Source organism: Arachis ipaensis, chromosome B6 (assembly GCF_059453495.1).
Source record: "Arachis ipaensis isolate K30076 ecotype BB chromosome B6, ASM5945349v1, whole genome shotgun sequence".
Lineage (NCBI taxonomy): Eukaryota > Viridiplantae > Streptophyta > Magnoliopsida > Fabales > Fabaceae > Arachis > Arachis ipaensis.
The window spans coordinates 91,567,620-91,573,178 of NC_142441.1; the positions used below are offsets into that span (position 1 = coordinate 91,567,620).

General features: G+C 39.5%; 1 non-coding gene across 1 annotated transcript; it reads right to left on the reverse strand.

Moving 5' to 3' along the window:
- Positions 1-4,133: 4,133 nt before the first annotated feature.
- LOC148561750 (small nucleolar RNA R71) lies at positions 4,134-4,240 on the reverse strand. The gene has a single exon (XR_015886850.1). It is a non-coding gene; the product is annotated as a small nucleolar RNA R71 (small nucleolar RNA).
- Positions 4,241-5,559: the final 1,319 nt, after the last annotated feature.

Sequence of the window (5,559 nt, forward strand, 5' to 3'; positions counted from 1 at the left end):
TCAGTCTCAAGTTTTCACTTGACACCTTCACGCCACAAGCACAAGGTTAGGGACAGCTTTCTTTTTTCTTTTTTTTTGCATTTTTTTCTGCAAGCTTTTCACTTCTTTTTCTTGCTTCAAGAATCAATTTTTATGATTTTTCAGATTATCAAATAACATTTCTCCTTTTCCATCATTCTTTCAAGAGCCAACAATTTTAACATTCATAAACAACAAAATCAAAAATATGCACTGTTCAAGCATTCATTCAGAAAGACAAAAGTATTGCCACCACATCAAAATAACTAAACTGTTTTAAAATTCGAAATTCATGCACTTTTTTTTCTTTTTCAATTAAAAACATTTTTTATTTAAGAAAGGTGATGGATTCATTTTCATAGCTTTAAGGCATAGACACTTAGACACTAGTGATAAAGACACAAACATAAATAAACATAAAGCATAAAAATTTGAAAAACAGAAAATAAAGAACAAGGAAATTAAAGAACGGGTCCACCTTAGTGATGGCGGCTAGTTCTTCCTCTTGAAGATCTTATGGAGTGCTTGAGCTCCTCAATGTCTCTTCCTTGCCTTTGTTGCTCCTCTCTCATGACTCTTTGGTCTTCTCTAATTTCATGGAGGAGGATAGAATGTTCTTGGTGCTCCACCCTTAGTTGTCCCATGTTGGAACTTAACTCTTCTAGGGAGGTGTTGATTTGCTCCCAATAGTTTTGTGGAGGAAAATGCATCCCTTGAGGCATTTCAAGGATTTCATGATGAGGAATTTCCTCATGCTCTTATCCATGAGTGGGGTCTCTTGTTTGCTCCATCCTTTTCTTAGTGATGGGCTTGTCCTTATCAATGAGGATGTATTCCTCTATGTCAATTCCAGCTGAATTGCAAAGGTGACAAATGAGATGAGGGAAGGCTAACCTTGCCAAAGTAGAGGACTTGTCTGCCACCTTGTAGAGTTCTTGGGATATAACCTCATGAACTTCTACTTCCTCTCTAATCATGATTTCATGAGGATTTTGCAAGAATTTAATGACAAATTGGATGTTGCATTTCCCATGACTTGAACTAGAACTTTGATGCACTTTATTACTTAATTTCAGGACAAAGGAAGCAAAGAAGAACCACATTAGTGGCAACGTTAGTTACACTAACGTTGACACTAACGTGGAATGGGAGTCAATTGCAAAGTTAATGAGAAAAGTCATTGCCAATAACGCTCTAGAAGCCATCATTGCCCACGTTAAGAGTCACGTTAACTAAGCTAACATGAACTCAAATGTGGAAGAAAAGAAATGGAGCCAACATTAGTAACACTTAACATTATCACTAACGTTAGTGTCATTCAACTTTCTCACTAACGTTGGCCAAGTCACAAGAAGCCACGTTAACTCCCACGTTAACCTAGTTAATGTGGAAGCTAACGTGAAGAATCTAGGTGGTCGACAACGTTAATGACACCAAACATTGTCACTAAAGTTGGGATGAACACACACTATCCCCATGAAGCCACGTTAACTCCCACGTTAACCTAGTTAACGTGGAAGTTAACGTGAAGAAGAAAGGTTATCGACAACGTTAGTGACACCAAACATTGTCACTAACGTTGGAAGGAGCCAACATAAGCCACAATGAGCCACGTTAACTCCCACGTTAACTTAGTTAATGTGGAAGTTAACGTGAGGAGAAGGATGATATGCCAACGTTAGTGACATTCAACATTGTCACTAACGTTGGAGATGGCTAGCATGGCCATGTTAGAAGCCACGTTAACCTAGTTAACGTGGACTCTAACGTGAGAATTAGGGGCACACTGGAACGTTAGTGACAATGGTAAGTGTCACTAACGTTCTCGAAGGTTGGCAAGCCTACGTTAAAAAGAGCCACGTTAACAAAGTTAACGTGGACTCTAACGTAGGGAAGGGGGAGAATCCTCAATGTTATTGGGAAAGTTGAGTCCCAATAACGTGTGCGAAGGACATAGTGGAAACGTTAGTGGCAACGTTTGTGCCACTAACATTGAAGTTAACGTGGCTCTTAACTTTGGTGAGGAACGTTAGTGAAAATGTTGAATGTCATTAATGTTCTCGAACCCATATTTTCACTGAACGTTAACACCACTAACGTCCTGAGCTAAAGTCTCTGCCCACTTCACACTTTCTCTCTGCAAGTAAAGCCGAGCCCAATGAAGAAGATAACTGCTTCAAACTCAAGATCCAAAGGCCCAGACCCAAGACTTGAAGAACCAACTAGAAGAGTAGAAGAGTAGTATATATAGGAGTAGCTTTGAATTAAATCGAGAGTTGGAAAATATAGGGAGCCTCTGGGCATAGAACTACTTTCTGTATTTACTTTCTCTGCACTTCTAGTATCATCATGTATTCTCCATCTTTGTTTTCATTTTCCAGAGCTATGAACAACTAAACCCCTTTCATTGGGTTAGGGAGCTTTGTTGTAATTTGATGGATCAATACTAGTTTTCATTATTCTTCTTCTATCTTTTCTCTTGATTTTACTTGAAAGCTTTCGATCTTCATCCAATTGGGTAGTTATCTTGGAAAAGAAGCTATTCATACTTGGATCTCTTTTGAACCTTGAAAGAGGAATGAAGAGATCATACTAGAAATGCTTTCTCATGCTGGACCAAATTGGGTTTGGATGGATATGTGACTATAATCCTCTCAATACTTGATTTGGGAAATGCATGTGGTATAATCAGTGACCATACTTCATCTCTTCTCATGAGCAATTGACCAAGGAATTGGCTATTGATCAAGATTTGAGAGATTGAATTACAAGAAATTGTAATTCAATCACTTAAGATTGCCAAGGAGATCAATGAGTGCATTGATTGAGGAAGAGATGAAAATAAAATTCATCCGGAGATTGCAACATCTCCTAAGCCCAATGAACTCCCCATTTCTAATCTTACCCATTCTCTTTATTTTCTGTCATTTACTTTCATGAGCAATTCCCCCATTCCCATTTACAATTCTACAATTTACTTTCAGTCATTTACTTTCAATTCTTTTATATCTAGCTTTTACTTTTCTGTTATTTACTTTCCCGCCATTTAATTTTCTGCAATTCTCAACTCAAATTCTAGACTCGCTCAACTAGAACATTCCTCTAATTAAAGTTGCTTGATCAATCAATCCCTGTGGGATTCGACCTCACTCTATTGTGAGTTTTTACTTGATGACAAATTCGGTACACTTGCCGAAGGAAATTTGTTATGAGACAAATTTTTCGTGCATCAAGTTTATGACGTCGTTGTCGGAGATTGATTGTGCATCAACAATGATTAAATTGGAGGATAACTAGATTGAGCATTTTATTTTTTTGTTTGATTTAATTTTTTGTTTGAGTCATTTACTTTCTGTTTTAGTTAATTTCTTCCCTTCCCCCTACTTTTTCTTTGTTATTTACCATTCATTTCACTAACCCACTAACTGTTTGATATATTGCATCACTCACACTAACAGTAATTCTAACAGATATACTTTCTGCACCTATTCTCTTTGCTTGTACTTGTTGGTTGTATGACAGGGAGAAGAAGCGGTACTTCAACTTCCTTTGATTCTAAACCTGAGAGGACCTTCCTTAGACTAAGGAGGGAGGCAAGAGAAAAATGTGTAGTTGGTGCTGAAGAAGAAGAGGAACACTTTGAGGAATACTTTGAACCAAACATGGAAGAAAACATGGAAAACCATCATGAAGAAGAGACTCACAACCATGGCGGAAGAGGTCGAGCAAATCATGCTGGGGAGGATAGAAGAGTTTTAGGCTCTTACATCAATCCAAACCCAGGAAACTATGGAAGTAGCATTCAAAAGCCAACCATACATGCCAACAATTTTGAACTAAAACCACAGCTCATCACCCTTGTTCAAAACAGCTGTTCGTTCGGAGGAAGTGTCCAAGAAGACCCCAATCAACATCTAACCACCTTCCTGAGAATATATAACACAGTGAAGTCTAATGGTGTTCATCCTGATGCCTATAGAATGCTCTTATTTCCATTCTCACTCAAGGATAAGGCAGCCAAGTGGCTGGAGTCTTTCCCGAAGGAGAGCTTGACAACTTGGGAAGATGTGGTGAACAAATTCTTAGCAAGATTTTACCCCCCTCAATGAATCAATAGGCTGAGAGCTGAGGTCTAAACTTTCAGACAACAAGATGGTGAGACTCTATATGAAGCATGGAAGAGGTTTAAAGACTTAACAAGGAGGTGTCCACTAGATATGTTCAATGAATGGGTGCAGCTGCACATTTTCTATGAAGGCCTGTCATATGAATCAAAGAAGGCAGTAGACCATTCATCTGGAGGATCTTTGAACAAGAAGAAGACCATTGATGAGGCCATAGATGTCATTGAAATTGTAGCAGAGAATGACTACTTCTATGCTTCCGAAAGAGGGAACACAAGAGGAGTAATTGAGCTAAACAATGTAGATGCTCTGCTGGCCCAAAACAAGCTTATTACCCAGTAGCTGGCTGACCTCACCAAGAAGATGGAGAGGAACCAAGTAGCAGCAATCTCTACTTCATCAACAACCCAAGAAGGAGTGAATGAAGAAGCAGAGAGTAGTCAGGAGCAAGCCAACTACATTGGGAATTCACCTAGGCAAAACCATGATCCATACTCCAAGACCTACAACTCTGGATGGAGGAATCACCCAAACTTTGGGTGGGGAAATCAACAAGACCAAAGCCTTGATCAAAGACGCCCAAATCCAAACAATGCAGCCCACCAACACTTCACATCTAGACCATATCAGCACCCCATAACAACACCTCTCCACATTCATATCAAGGCCAGAATAACCCTCCTCAGCCTGACCTATCATCATTTGATGAAAGAATCTCAAAGATTGAGAATCTACTTGAAGGCATAGGCAAAGAGATTCAAGATAATAAAGCATTCCGAGAAGAGGTGATATCCAATATGCAGAATCAGGATGCTGCCATCAAGAAACTGGAGACACAAATTGGCTACTTATTCAAGCAAATTCCAAGCCACAACCTTCGCAGCAAGACTAGCTCAGCACGAAGGGAGGAGTGCCAGGCTATCACCCTTAGAAGTGGGAAGGAACTAAAGGAAACCTCCCAGAAACCACAAGAAAAGGAATCAGATAAAGAGGAAGAAGAGCAGGATTGAGTTCAAGTTCCTAATCTGAGTTCACAAAAAGGGGAAGGAGTGCTTAAGCCAGATGCCCCAAGAGTCCCATACCCTCAGCAATTAAAGAAGAAAGGGGATGACAATCAGTTTTCGAGATTTTTGGAAATCTTCAAGAAACTGCAAATCATCATACCCTTTGCTGAAGCAATAGAACAAATGCCACTCTACGCCAAGTTCTTGAAGGAGCTCATGACTAAGAAGAGAAGCTGGAAGAACAACGAGACTGTGATACAAACCGAAGAATGCAGTGCTATCATTCAGCACAAACTACCCCAGAAATTGAAGGATCCCGGGAGTTTTCAGATCCCTTGTATTATAGGGGAAATCACAGTGGAAAAGGCTCTTTGTGACTTGGGAGCCAGCATCAATTTGATGTCGGTAGCTAT